The sequence below is a fragment of the Hyla sarda genome, unplaced genomic scaffold (assembly GCF_029499605.1).
Source record: "Hyla sarda isolate aHylSar1 unplaced genomic scaffold, aHylSar1.hap1 scaffold_666, whole genome shotgun sequence".
In the NCBI taxonomy this organism is placed as follows: Eukaryota; Metazoa; Chordata; class Amphibia; order Anura; family Hylidae; genus Hyla; species Hyla sarda.
Genome location: NW_026610682.1, coordinates 157304 through 172175, shown reverse-complemented (window position 1 = coordinate 172175; position 14872 = coordinate 157304). Strand labels below are relative to the sequence as shown.

General features: G+C 45.5%; 5 non-coding genes and 1 pseudogene across 5 annotated transcripts; all 6 read right to left on the bottom strand.

Moving 5' to 3' along the window:
* Nucleotides 1-1578: 1578 nt before the first annotated feature.
* LOC130343059 (U2 spliceosomal RNA) lies at nt 1579-1769 on the bottom strand. The gene has a single exon (XR_008882488.1). It is a non-coding gene; the product is annotated as a U2 spliceosomal RNA (small nuclear RNA).
* Nucleotides 1770-3849: 2080 nt separating this feature from the next.
* On the bottom strand, nt 3850-4040 carry LOC130343058 (U2 spliceosomal RNA). The gene has a single exon (XR_008882487.1). It is a non-coding gene; the product is annotated as a U2 spliceosomal RNA (small nuclear RNA).
* Nucleotides 4041-6128: 2088 nt separating this feature from the next.
* LOC130343056 (U2 spliceosomal RNA) lies at nt 6129-6319 on the bottom strand. The gene has a single exon (XR_008882485.1). It is a non-coding gene; the product is annotated as a U2 spliceosomal RNA (small nuclear RNA).
* Nucleotides 6320-8400: 2081 nt separating this feature from the next.
* LOC130343076 (U2 spliceosomal RNA) lies at nt 8401-8584 on the bottom strand. Its single transcript, XR_008882503.1, has one exon. It is a non-coding gene; the product is annotated as a U2 spliceosomal RNA (small nuclear RNA).
* Nucleotides 8585-10156: 1572 nt separating this feature from the next.
* Nucleotides 10157-10316, bottom strand: LOC130343079 (U2 spliceosomal RNA; annotated as a pseudogene).
* Nucleotides 10317-12405: 2089 nt separating this feature from the next.
* Nucleotides 12406-12591, bottom strand: LOC130343074 (U2 spliceosomal RNA). Its single transcript, XR_008882501.1, has one exon. It is a non-coding gene; the product is annotated as a U2 spliceosomal RNA (small nuclear RNA).
* Between the last annotated feature and the right edge of the window lie 2281 nt (nt 12592-14872).

Sequence of the window (14872 nt, the reverse complement as noted above, 5' to 3'; positions counted from 1 at the left end):
GAAGGTTCTAGGTGACATCACAATCCCTATGGTTACATACACAACAAAGCTGGGTTGTTGTTGTTTACACTCTGCAAGGCCTGTGGAAGTGAGTGACATCATAGCACTGTAGTTCTGAGGGTTCTAGATGGATGCAACAATCTCCTGTTGCTTCTATGAAGGCCATAATAGACGACATCACCAAACAGCTCCATAGTCACATACACAGCAAAGGAGAGATGTTGTTTACACCTAGTGATGTCAGTGGTATTGAGTGACATCACAGCACAGTGCTAAGGCTCCTGGGCCTGGACACAGCAGCGGCTGCAATATCTCAACGGAGAATACGTTTATATATATGTGTGTGTGTGCGCGTATATATATATATATATATATATATATATATATATATATATATATATATTTCTCCGCCGAAATCACTTTTAAACCCATTTCCACCTTTTTTTCCCTTCTCTTCCTCTTACTTTTTTTTCACGTTTTTTTACGTTTTTCTCCTTTTCGCCTCTTTTCTGGGCGTATTATTCTTCTTTTTCTTCTTTTTTTTCGTCTAATGCATACCCCATCAGTGCAGCAATGCTTATTCAATACCGCCAGCAGATGGAGACACTGGGGGATAATTTTCTAAGGATTTATACTGATTTTTCCTGTCTGAATTTGTCGCACAGAAAGTTGCAGGCCAAATATGTGTGACATTTCTGCGACTTTAGCTTCTAGAGCATTTTTACAACATTATACATAGGTGCTGAATACATAAAAAGCGACTGTTCAGCGACAGACAAGTCGCATCGGCTGAAAGTAGGCCAGAATGTCAGTCCATGTTGGAGCAGGTTTAGATACAGTCTAAAGCATAGATCTCAAAGTCTGTGCACAGAATTTAGCAAGGGCCTCGCACCTTCTGATGCATCAGGTAGGTGCACTATAGCATAGCCTAACCCTCTGTACTTTGGTCTATATTGATGCGGGACATAGACAGCCAGCTGATGACCAATCCATTAGTGCAATGGATTTGTGGAAGCATTTGTCTTTGCCTTTGCAATACCACAGAAGCAATGCATGGTCAATGTACAGCAATGACACACCTGTGTGAACAGCCAGGAGACCCCCCCATGTTATGTTACATAGTTACATAGTTAGTACGGTCGAAAAAAGACATATGTCCATCAAGTTCAACCAGGGAATTAAGGGGTAGGGGTGTGGCGCGATATTGGGGAAGGGATGAGATTTTATATTTCTTCATAAGCATTAATCTTATTTTGTCAATTAGGAACATTCAGCACCCACCCGCTATCAAGGCAGCTGCCTATCATGTCATGCCCTACCTGCACAGGTGTGCTGGCTACTCAAATGATCCAATTAAGGAGGCCATTTAGTCAGCAGCAGCAGAAGTCCTGTGCCTGGACGCTCCAACAGCGGCCAGACACAAGCAGAAGCAGCAGAAGCAGCAGCAGCACCACCTTTTGTTTTTTGGCTGCAGCAGCAGCAGCAGCAGCAGCAGCAAAGCCCACAGGGCTGGCTAGCTGGCTAGCCAGCAAGCAGGTAGCAATGAAAGTAGGAATCTTTCTTTTTAACCCTGTAAGGGGGTGGTGCACTGTACCCGAAGATACTGCCATATCGGGTCAATGCATAGGGCGACGGAAGCAAGCTTCGAAATCGGCCCCCGTTCTCAAAAATCCATTTAATATATGGTCCCCAGATAGGGGACGTATCAGATATTAAACTGATAAGAACAGATACTACACTTGATCTTAGCCAAAAGGCCGAGAAGCGATAACCGTGAAAGGGGCGGGCCCAACAAGGTCCCCTTCATGGGCACTATCACTGCTTGCTGTCAGGGAGGCTGCCAGACAATTTTCCATGCACACTCTGGGCTGGGGGGCAGTCAACCACCAGTACACACAGCAGAACCTAAACCCATACCATTATTGCTAAGCAGCAAGACAGGGGCCCATTGCACTCCCACGGGGCCTTTTTAAATGCAATCCATAACCCGGATTTGCCAGGAACCCTTCTTACTCCTCCTACTTGCATGTGACACTGGGCTTAGGATCTGCATAGGAAACACACACACAAGCACACACCTACCTTTGTTGCCTGCAGATGCCTCCTTGGCTGTCCCCAAACGGTATCAAACCAACACCCACGGGAAGCTGTAAGCATAGAGGACATGCCTGCACCCCATTGGACTTACCTGTGTGGGTTAAATCCGGGTTATTTGACAACCTATGGCGGTGATGGTTCTGCTCAGGCAGAGCAGTGCTGATGCTCCTCATAAAGCTGTCGCTGCTGTGAAGGTTCTAGGTGACATCACAATCCCTATGGTTACATACACAACAAAGCTGGGTTGTTGTTGTTTACACTCTGCAAGGCCTGTGGAAGTGAGTGACATCATAGCACTGTAGTTCTGAGGGTTCTAGATGGATGCAACAATCTCCTGTTGCTTCTATGAAGGCCATAATAGACGACATCACCAAACAGCTCCATAGTCACATACACAGCAAAGGAGAGATGTTGTTTACACCTAGTGATGTCAGTGGTATTGAGTGACATCACAGCACAGTGCTAAGGCTCCTGGGCCTGGACACAGCAGCGGCTGCAATATCTCAACGGAGAATACGTTTATATATATGTGTGTGTGTGCGCGTATATATATATATATATATATATATATATATATATATATATATATTTCTCCGCCGAAATCACTTTTAAACCCATTTCCACCTTTTTTTCCCTTCTCTTCCTCTTACTTTTTTTTCACGTTTTTTTACGTTTTTCTCCTTTTCGCCTCTTTTCTGGGCGTATTATTCTTCTTTTTCTTCTTTTTTTTCGTCTAATGCATACCCCATCAGTGCAGCAATGCTTATTCAATACCGCCAGCAGATGGAGACACTGGGGGATAATTTTCTAAGGATTTATACTGATTTTTCCTGTCTGAATTTGTCGCACAGAAAGTTGCAGGCCAAATATGTGTGACATTTCTGCGACTTTAGCTTCTAGAGCATTTTTACAACATTATACATAGGTGCTGAATACATAAAAAGCGACTGTTCAGCGACAGACAAGTCGCATCGGCTGAAAGTAGGCCAGAATGTCAGTCCATGTTGGAGCAGGTTTAGATACAGTCTAAAGCATAGATCTCAAAGTCTGTGCACAGAATTTAGCAAGGGCCTCGCACCTTCTGATGCATCAGGTAGGTGCACTATAGCATAGCCTAACCCTCTGTACTTTGGTCTATATTGATGCGGGACATAGACAGCCAGCTGATGACCAATCCATTAGTGCAATGGATGGCTGGAAGCATTTGTCTTTGCCTTTGCAATACCACAGAAGCAATGCATGGTCAATGTACAGCAATGACACACCTGTGTGAACAGCCAGGAGACCCCCCCATGTTATGTTACATAGTTACATAGTTAGTACGGTCGAAAAAAGACATATGTCCATCAAGTTCAACCAGGGAATTAAGGGGTAGGGGTGTGGCGCGATATTGGGGAAGGGATGAGATTTTATATTTCTTCATAAGCATTAATCTTATTTTGTCAATTAGGAACATTCAGCACCCACCCGCTATCAAGGCAGCTGCCTATCATGTCATGCCCTACCTGCACAGGTGTGCTGGCTACTCAAATGATCCAATTAAGGAGGCCATTTAGTCAGCAGCAGCAGAAGTCCTGTGCCTGGACGCTCCAACAGCGGCCAGACACAAGCAGAAGCAGCAGAAGCAGCAGCAGCACCACCTTTTGTTTTTTGGCTGCAGCAGCAGCAGCAAGGCCCACAGGGCTGGCTAGCTGGCTAGCCAGCAAGCAGGTAGCAATGAAAGTAGGAATCTTTCTTTTTAACCCTGTAAGGGGGTGGTGCACTGTACCCGAAGATACTGCCATATCGGGTCAATGCATAGGGCGACGGAAGCAAGCTTCGAAATCGGCCCCCGTTCTCAAAAATCCATTTAATATATGGTCCCCAGATAGGGGACGTATCAGATATTAAACTGATAAGAACAGATACTACACTTGATCTTAGCCAAAAGGCCGAGAAGCGATAACCGTGAAAGGGGCGGGCCCAACAAGGTCCCCTTCATGGGCACTATCACTGCTTGCTGTCAGGGAGGCTGCCAGACAATTTTCCATGCACACTCTGGGCTGGGGGGCAGTCAACCACCAGTACACACAGCAGAACCTAAACCCATACCATTATTGCTAAGCAGCAAGACAGGGGCCCATTGCACTCCCACGGGGCCTTTTTAAATGCAATCCATAACCCGGATTTGCCAGGAACCCTTCTTACTCCTCCTACTTGCATGTGACACTGGGCTTAGGATCTGCATAGGAAACACACACACAAGCACACACCTACCTTTGTTGCCTGCAGATGCCTCCTTGGCTGTCCCCAAACGGTATCAAACCAACACCCACGGGAAGCTGTAAGCATAGAGGACATGCCTGCACCCCATTGGACTTACCTGTGTGGGTTAAATCCGGGTTATTTGACAACCTATGGCGGTGATGGTTCTGCTCAGGCAGAGCAGTGCTGATGCTCCTCATAAAGCTGTCGCTGCTGTGAAGGTTCTAGGTGACATCACAATCCCTATGGTTACATACACAACAAAGCTGGGTTGTTGTTGTTTACACTCTGCAAGGCCTGTGGAAGTGAGTGACATCATAGCACTGTAGTTCTGAGGGTTCTAGATGGATGCAACAATCTCCTGTTGCTTCTATGAAGGCCATAATAGACGACATCACCAAACAGCTCCATAGTCACATACACAGCAAAGGAGAGATGTTGTTTACACCTAGTGATGTCAGTGGTATTGAGTGACATCACAGCACAGTGCTAAGGCTCCTGGGCCTGGACACAGCAGCGGCTGCAATATCTCAACGGAGAATACGTTTATATATATGTGTGTGTGTGCGCATATATATATATATATATATATATATATATATATATATATATATATATTTCTCCGCCGAAATCACTTTTAAACCCATTTCCACCTTTTTTTCCCTTCTCTTCCTCTTACTTTTTTTTCACGTTTTTTTACGTTTTTCTCCTTTTCGCCTCTTTTCTGGGCGTATTATTCTTCTTTTTCTTCTTTTTTTTCGTCTAATGCATACCCCATCAGTGCAGCAATGCTTATTCAATACCGCCAGCAGATGGAGACACTGGGGGATAATTTTCTAAGGATTTATACTGATTTTTCCTGTCTGAATTTGTCGCACAGAAAGTTGCAGGCCAAATATGTGTGACATTTCTGCGACTTTAGCTTCTAGAGCATTTTTACAACATTATACATAGGTGCTGAATACATAAAAAGCGACTGTTCAGCGACAGACAAGTCGCATCGGCTGAAAGTAGGCCAGAATGTCAGTCCATGTTGGAGCAGGTTTAGATACAGTCTAAAGCATAGATCTCAAAGTCTGTGCACAGAATTTAGCAAGGGCCTCGCACCTTCTGATGCATCAGGTAGGTGCACTATAGCATAGCCTAACCCTCTGTACTTTGGTCTATATTGATGCGGGACATAGACAGCCAGCTGATGACCAATCCATTAGTGCAATGGATGGCTGGAAGCATTTGTCTTTGCCTTTGCAATACCACAGAAGCAATGCATGGTCAATGTACAGCAATGACACACCTGTGTGAACAGCCAGGAGACCCCCCCATGTTATGTTACATAGTTACATAGTTAGTACGGTCGAAAAAAGACATATGTCCATCAAGTTCAACCAGGGAATTAAGGGGTAGGGGTGTGGCGCGATATTGGGGAAGGGATGAGATTTTATATTTCTTCATAAGCATTAATCTTATTTTGTCAATTAGGAACATTCAGCACCCACCCGCTATCAAGGCAGCTGCCTATCATGTCATGCCCTACCTGCACAGGTGTGCTGGCTACTCAAATGATCCAATTAAGGAGGCCATTTAGTCAGCAGCAGCAGAAGTCCTGTGCCTGGACGCTCCAACAGCGGCCAGACACAAGCAGAAGCAGCAGAAGCAGCAGCAGCACCACCTTTTGTTTTTTGGCTGCAGCAGCAGCAGCAGCAGCAAGGCCCACAGGGCTGGCTAGCTGGCTAGCCAGCAAGCAGGTAGCAATGAAAGTAGGAATCTTTCTTTTTAACCCTGTAAGGGGGTGGTGCACTGTACCCGAAGATACTGCCATATCGGGTCAATGCATAGGGCGACGGAAGCAAGCTTCGAAATCGGCCCCCGTTCTCAAAAATCCATTTAATATATGGTCCCCAGATAGGGGACGTATCAGATATTAAACTGATAAGAACAGATACTACACTTGATCTTAGCCAAAAGGCCGAGAAGCGATAACCGTGAAAGGGGCGGGCCCAACAAGGTCCCCTTCATGGGCACTATCACTGCTTGCTGTCAGGGAGGCTGCCAGACAATTCTCCATGCACACTCTGGGCTGGGGGGGCAGTCAACCACCAGTACACACAGCAGAACCTAAACCCATACCATTATTGCTAAGCAGCAAGACAGGGGCCCATTGCACTCCCACGGGGCCTTTTTAAATGCAATCCATAACCCGGATTTGCCAGGAACCCTTCTTACTCCTCCTACTTGCATGTGACACTGGGCTTAGGATCTGCATAGGAAACACACACACAAGCACACACCTACCTTTGTTGCCTGCAGATGCCTCCTTGGCTGTCCCCAAACGGTATCAAACCAACACCCACGGGAAGCTGTAAGCATAGAGGACATGCCTGCACCCCATTGGACTTACCTGTGTGGGTTAAATCCGGGTTATTTGACAACCTATGGCGGTGATGGTTCTGCTCAGGCAGAGCAGTGCTGATGCTCCTCATAAAGCTGTCGCTGCTGTGAAGGTTCTAGGTGACATCACAATCCCTATGGTTACATACACAACAAAGCTGGGTTGTTGTTGTTTACACTCTGCAAGGCCTGTGGAAGTGAGTGACATCATAGCACTGTAGTTCTGAGGGTTCTAGATGGATGCAACAATCTCTTGTTGCTTCTATGAAGGCCATAATAGACGACATCACCAAACAGCTCCATAGTCACATACACAGCAAAGGAGAGATGTTGTTTACACCTAGTGATGTCAGTGGTATTGAGTGACATCACAGCACAGTGCTAAGGCTCCTGGGCCTGGACACAGCAGCGGCTGCAATATCTCAACGGAGAATACGTTTATATATATGTGTGTGTGTGCGCGTATATATATATATATATATATATATATATATATATATATTTCTCCGCCGAAATCACTTTTAAACCCATTTCCACCTTTTTTTCCCTTCTCTTCCTCTTACTTTTTTTTCACGTTTTTTTACGTTTTTCTCCTTTTCGCCTCTTTTCTGGGCGTATTATTCTTCTTTTTCTTCTTTTTTTTCGTCTAATGCATACCCCATCAGTGCAGCAATGCTTATTCAATACCGCCAGCAGATGGAGACACTGGGGGATAATTTTCTAAGGATTTATACTGATTTTTCCTGTCTGAATTTGTCGCACAGAAAGTTGCAGGCCAAATATGTGTGACATTTCTGCGACTTTAGCTTCTAGAGCATTTTTACAACATTATACATAGGTGCTGAATACATAAAAAGCGACTGTTCAGCGACAGACAAGTCGCATCGGCTGAAAGTAGGCCAGAATGTCAGTCCATGTTGGAGCAGGTTTAGATACAGTCTAAAGCATAGATCTCAAAGTCTGTGCACAGAATTTAGCAAGGGCCTCGCACCTTCTGATGCATCAGGTAGGTGCACTATAGCATAGCCTAACCCTCTGTACTTTGGTCTATATTGATGCGGGACATAGACAGCCAGCTGATGACCAATCCATTAGTGCAATGGATGGCTGGAAGCATTTGTCTTTGCCTTTGCAATACCACAGAAGCAATGCATGGTCAATGTACAGCAATGACACACCTGTGTGAACAGCCAGGAGACCCCCCCATGTTATGTTACATAGTTACATAGTTAGTACGGTCGAAAAAAGACATATGTCCATCAAGTTCAACCAGGGAATTAAGGGGTAGGGGTGTGGCGCGATATTGGGGAAGGGATGAGATTTTATATTTCTTCATAAGCATTAATCTTATTTTGTCAATTAGGAACATTCAGCACCCACCCGCTATCAAGGCAGCTGCCTATCATGTCATGCCCTACCTGCACAGGTGTGCTGGCTACTCAAATGATCCAATTAAGGAGGCCATTTAGTCAGCAGCAGCAGAAGTCCTGTGCCTGGACGCTCCAACAGCGGCCAGACACAAGCAGAAGCAGCAGAAGCAGCAGCAGCACCACCTTTTGTTTTTTGGCTGCAGCAGCAGCAGCAGCAGCAAGGCCCACAGGGCTGGCTAGCTGGCTAGCCAGCAAGCAGGTAGCAATGAAAGTAGGAATCTTTCTTTTTAACCCTGTAAGGGGGTGGTGCACTGTACCCGAAGATACTGCCATATCGGGTCAATGCATAGGGCGACGGAAGCAAGCTTCGAAATCGGCCCCCGTTCTCAAAAATCCATTTAATATATGGTCCCCAGATAGGGGACGTATCAGATATTAAACTGATAAGAACAGATTTTTTTTTTTTTTTTTTTTTTAAAAGCCGAGGAACGTGCTTTCGATTCACCCAAAGTGCAAGAAAAAGTGCAAACGTGTTACACTAAAAAAACGTGCACAAAGGATGCGGTCTATCGCAAGCCCTTCTCCGATAGGAGAGAGGCCCCCCAACAAACCTTACCCTTCGCCTCCGGACCAAAAGGTACCTGCGAGGTTCCAGGTTCGATGTCCCTTTTCGCCGAAGCTACTAGGGGACCACAAATGCTCCCGGCATCCCCCTTGGCGTTAGCCAAGGTATCTGCCCGCAGAGCCGATTACGGTAGGTACCCTGCCAAAGCAGGAGTACCCGGGGTGTTTGCAGGGAGGTGCGGAACCTAATGGCCACACACACCTCCCCTAGACCGCCAGGAGGGACACCCAGAAGGGCTACCGCATCCTGACCAATCCTGTGAACACACAACACGCAAAAAGTGACACAGTGAGACAAAAAAGAAATAAATAAGTGAATGTGTGCAGATATACTGCCCGGACATCCGGCCGGATCTATAAAAATTTCTCTGATCCTAGCCAGAAGGCCGGTAATCAAGAGGTGAGTGCCACAAGGTGAAGAGATTATGGTGCCCGTGCTTCAACTCAGTGAGCCTATCCTCCCAGTGAGTTTCGGCACCTCGGGGTCACCACTCCCCGAGGCACAAAAGTACCTCGGCTCTAGACCCTCTCAGCCTCATGGCGAGACCCGGAGGGAACAGGTCACATCGGGGCAGCCGTCGAGCTGATTCCTCAGAACCAGCCCCGGAAAGCCCTGGTACACCTGCATCCTCCATGCAGCACCCATCCCCACCAGCCCCATACCGGCGTTACTGTCCACCGGCATGAAAAACTGATAAGAACAGATTTTTTTTTTTTTTTTTTTTTTTATCTAAAGCCGAGGAACGTGCTTTCGATTCACCCAAAGTGCAAGAAAAAGTGCAAACGTGTTACACTAAAAAAACGTGCACAAAGGATGCGGTCTATCGCAAGCCCTTCTCCGATAGGAGAGAGGCCCCCCAACAAACCTTACCCTTCGCCTCCGGACCAAAAGGTACCTGCGAGGTTCCAGGTTCGATGTCCCTTTTCGCCGAAGCTACTAGGAGACCACAAATGCTCCCGGCATCCCCCTTGGCGTTAGCCAAGGTATCTGCCCGCAGAGCCGATTACGGTAGGTACCCTGCGAAGCAGGAGTACCCGGGGTGTTTGCAGGGAGGTGCGGAACCTAATGGCCACACACACCTCCCCTAGACCGCCAGGAGGGACACCCAGAAGGGCTACCGCATCCTGACAAATCCTGTGAACACACAACACGCAAAAAGTGACACAGTGAGACAAAAAATAAATAAATAAGTGAATGTGTGCAGATATACTGCCCGGACATCCGGCCGGATCTATAAAAATTTCTCTGATCCTAGCCAGAAGGCCGGGAATCAAGAGGTGAGTGCCACAAGGTGAAGAGATTATGGTGCCCGTGCTTCAACTCAGTGAGCCTATTCTCCCAGTGAGTTTCGGCACCTCGGGGTCACCACTCCCCGAGGCACAAAAGTACCTCGGCTCTAGACCCTCTCAGCCTCATGGCGAGACCCGGAGGGAACAGGTCACATCGGGGCAGCCGTCGAGCTGATTCCTCAGAACCAGCCCCGGAAAGCCCTGGTACACCTGCATCCTCCATGCAGCACCCATCCCCACCAGCATGAAAACTGATAAGAACAGATACTACACTTGATCTTAGCCAAAAGGCCGAGAAGCGATAACCGTGAAAGGGGCGGGCCCAACAAGGTCCCCTTCATGGGCACTATCACTGCTTGCTGTCAGGGAGGCTGCCAGACAATTTTCCATGCACACTCTGGGCTGGGGGGCAGTCAACCACCAGTACACACAGCAGAACCTAAACCCATACCATTATTGCTAAGCAGCAAGACAGGGGCCCATTGCACTCCCACGGGGCCTTTTTAAATGCAATCCATAACCCGGATTTACCAGGAACCCTTCTTACTCCTCCTACTTGCATGTGACACTGGGCTTAGGATCTGCATAGGAAACACACACACAAGCACACACCTACCTTTGTTGCCTGCAGATGCCTCCTTGGCTGTCCCCAAACGGTATCAAACCAACACCCACGGGAAGCTGTAAGCATAGAGGACATGCCTGCACCCCATTGGACTTACCTGTGTGGGTTAAATCCGGGTTATTTGACAACCTATGGCGGTGATGGTTCTGCTCAGGCAGAGCAGTGCTGATGCTCCTCATAAAGCTGTCGCTGCTGTGAAGGTTCTAGGTGACATCACAATCCCTATGGTTACATACACAACAAAGCTGGGTTGTTGTTGTTTACACTCTGCAAGGCCTGTGGAAGTGAGTGACATCATAGCACTGTAGTTCTGAGGGTTCTAGATGGATGCAACAATCTCCTGTTGCTTCTATGAAGGCCATAATAGACGACATCACCAAACAGCTCCATAGTCACATACACAGCAAAGGAGAGATGTTGTTTACACCTAGTGATGTCAGTGGTATTGAGTGACATCACAGCACAGTGCTAAGGCTCCTGGGCCTGGACACAGCAGCGGCTGCAATATCTCAACGGAGAATACGTTTATATATATGTGTGTGTGTGCGCGTATATATATATATATATATATATATATATATATATATATATATATATATTTCTCCGCCGAAATCACTTTTAAACCCATTTCCACCTTTTTTTCCCTTCTCTTCCTCTTACTTTTTTTTCACGTTTTTTTACGTTTTTCTCCTTTTCGCCTCTTTTCTGGGCGTATTATTCTTCTTTTTCTTCTTTTTTTTCGTCTAATGCATACCCCATCAGTGCAGCAATGCTTATTCAATACCGCCAGCAGATGGAGACACTGGGGGATAATTTTCTAAGGATTTATACTGATTTTTCCTGTCTGAATTTGTCGCACAGAAAGTTGCAGGCCAAATATGTGTGACATTTCTGCGACTTTAGCTTCTAGAGCATTTTTACAACATTATACATAGGTGCTGAATACATAAAAAGCGACTGTTCAGCGACAGACAAGTCGCATCGGCTGAAAGTAGGCCAGAATGTCAGTCCATGTTGGAGCAGGTTTAGATACAGTCTAAAGCATAGATCTCAAAGTCTGTGCACAGAATTTAGAAGGGCCTCGCACCTTCTGATGCATCAGGTAGGTGCACTATAGCATAGCCTAACCCTCTGTACTTTGGTCTATATTGATGCGGGACATAGACAGCCAGCTGATGACCAATCCATTAGTGCAATGGATGGCTGGAAGCATTTGTCTTTGCCTTTGCAATACCACAGAAGCAATGCATGGTCAATGTACAGCAATGACACACCTGTGTGAACAGCCAGGAGACCCCCCCATGTTATGTTACATAGTTACATAGTTAGTACGGTCGAAAAAAGACATATGTCCATCAAGTTCAACCAGGGAATTAAGGGGTAGGGGTGTGGCGCGATATTGGGGAAGGGATGAGATTTTATATTTCTTCATAAGCATTAATCTTATTTTGTCAATTAGGAACATTCAGCACCCACCCGCTATCAAGGCAGCTGCCTATCATGTCATGCCCTACCTGCACAGGTGTGCTGGCTACTCAAATGATCCAATTAAGGAGGCCATTTAGTCAGCAGCAGCAGAAGTCCTGTGCCTGGACGCTCCAACAGCGGCCAGACACAAGCAGAAGCAGCAGAAGCAGCAGCAGCACCACCTTTTGTTTTTTGGCTGCAGCAGCAGCAGCAGCAGCAAGGCCCACAGGGCTGGCTAGCTGGCTAGCCAGCAAGCAGGTAGCAATGAAAGTAGGAATCTTTCTTTTTAACCCTGTAAGGGGGTGGTGCACTGTACCCGAAGATACTGCCATATCGGGTCAATGCATAGGGCGACGGAAGCAAGCTTCGAAATCGGCCCCCGTTCTCAAAAATCCATTTAATATATGGTCCCCAGATAGGGGACGTATCAGATATTAAACTGATAAGAACAGATAAGGTTTCAACAAAATTTTATTGAATAAATAAGAAACCATACAAAATTTAAAACGCAAAATAATAAAAGGTTCACAAAAGTTTTAAAATACAAATAATAAAACCAGTAATAAAAGGAGAAAAAATAAAAATGGCAGGATAAAACATTATACAAATGTCATAAAAACTGATTATACTGTTATTTCGTTCCATAGAGGCAGACACCACATGGATGCTGCCTCGCTGGCCCCCAACTGTTTCTTGTCTCTTAGGTAATAGATGTACATCTCACTCAGGGCCAGCTTTATACAGTTTTTAACATCAATAAAATCATGTTTAAAAAGTAAGATGTTCCTAACTTTCCAGATGGCATTTTTAAAACAATTAATAATCATCCAGCAGATCATCTGCTGTTTAAAATTGGGGCAGTTAAAAAGACCGTAAAAGACACATTCGTGATTAAAATCTTTTAGGCCGCAGGCCCACTTCAAAAGTGGGCCTACCTTCCTCCAAAGCTCCCGTGCAAAAGGGCAGTTCCAAAATATGTGCAGCACCGTTTCGTCCACTCCGCAGCCATCTCTCGGGCACTTGGCTCTCGCCACCAGTCCTCGCCTGTGCTGGAACTCACGAGTAGGGAGGCACTGGTGGACGATTGCCCAGGCAAGATCCCTGTGTACATTCGCCAGAAACTTCCCGTACACGTTCCGCCATACCTTTTTGGATCTTGCCTGTGTGAAATTGGACACTGCCAGGGTAACCTCACTCCGCCTGAGGACCTTTGATACCTTTCTCTGGTCCCCCAGTATGTCAGGCTCCAAATCTTGGAGACCTAGGAGCCTGACTGTCTTTTCCAACACCACATAATGTTTTGGGGGACACAGAAGCACCGGAGCGTTCAGAGGGATGCGCAACCATCTTTTAAAAACCATGCCCGCAGCGTACCTTAAAAAGCAGCTAAAAATGCCATTGGATTTAATAATCTTAAAACAGAAACAGAAATACTTTATGTAAAAGAAAGTAAAAAGGTTAGGAACATCTTTCCCGCCATTATCTCTACTTTTGTACATAAAATCACGCTTTAATTTCTCCATTTTTGAACCCCATAAAAAAGTAAAAACAATTCTAGTTACTTTTTTAATGTATAAAATAGATGGAGGAAATACCATGGCAATGTATAGCATAATAGGGAGTAAAACCATCTTTATTATTAAAATCTTCCCCTCCATGGTAAGGTTTCTAAGATTCCACATTAAAATCTTCTTCTCCATCTTAGCTATAGCTGAATCCCAGTTAGGGCTCCCATCATTGACCTGGTTAAAAACAATACCTAAAACTTTAATTTGATCCTGTTGCATTGTGACTCCTGGGGTGATGGATGAATCCCAGGAGCCAATATAAAAACAGTCACATTTATCTGTGTTTAGCTTAAAACCAGAGACCTCGCAGAAATAGCTGGTGTTCCTCAATGCCCCCCTCATGGATGGAGAGTCCGGGCACAGTATGGTGACATCATCCATGTACCCCAACACCTTTAGATGGGTCCCTCCTCCACCAGGTATCGGTACGCCTCTTACTACCCGGTCTTTTCTGAGGAGGGCCATCAGTGGTTCGATTGCGCAAATAAAAAGGAGTGGGGACAGGGGGCAGCCCTGTTTGACACCTGATAAAAGAGGAACACCGCTGGTTAAAAAGCCATTAACAGAGACTTGACTAAAACAGGATCGGTATAAAAGCATGATTCGGCTTAAAATCGTTTCAGGCACTGCCATCTTTTTAAGAACTAAAAACAGGTATTCATGGGAGACCCTATCAAAGGCTTTTTCAAAGTCTAAGGATAAAATTGCTACAGTTTGATTTCTATCCTTAAAATACCATAAAACATCTCTTAAAATATTTAGGGATTCAGCTATAGACCTTCCAGGTACCCCACAAACCTGATTTGGGTGAACTAATTTATGAATAAAAGGTTTAAAACGGACAGCTAATAACTTGGCTAAAACTTTATAATCGACATTTAAAAGTGTGATGGGGCGCCAATTTTTTAGCATATCCTTTTCACCTTTTTTAAAAAGTAATGATACAATCCCCCTCCTCCAGGAAGGGGGAAGTTCATTAACAATAAAAGTTTCTTTATACAATAAAACCATATCATCCTTTAAAATATCCCAAAAAGCTAAATAAAATTCGATGGGTAAACCATCTTCCCCAGGGGCCTTCCCACTAGAAAAACTTTTAAAAACAAATAAAAGTTCATCTAAGTTAAGATCACGGGATAAAACCTCCTGGTCTAAAACATCTAGCTTAAAATCAAGGGAATTAAGAACATGTTCTAAAA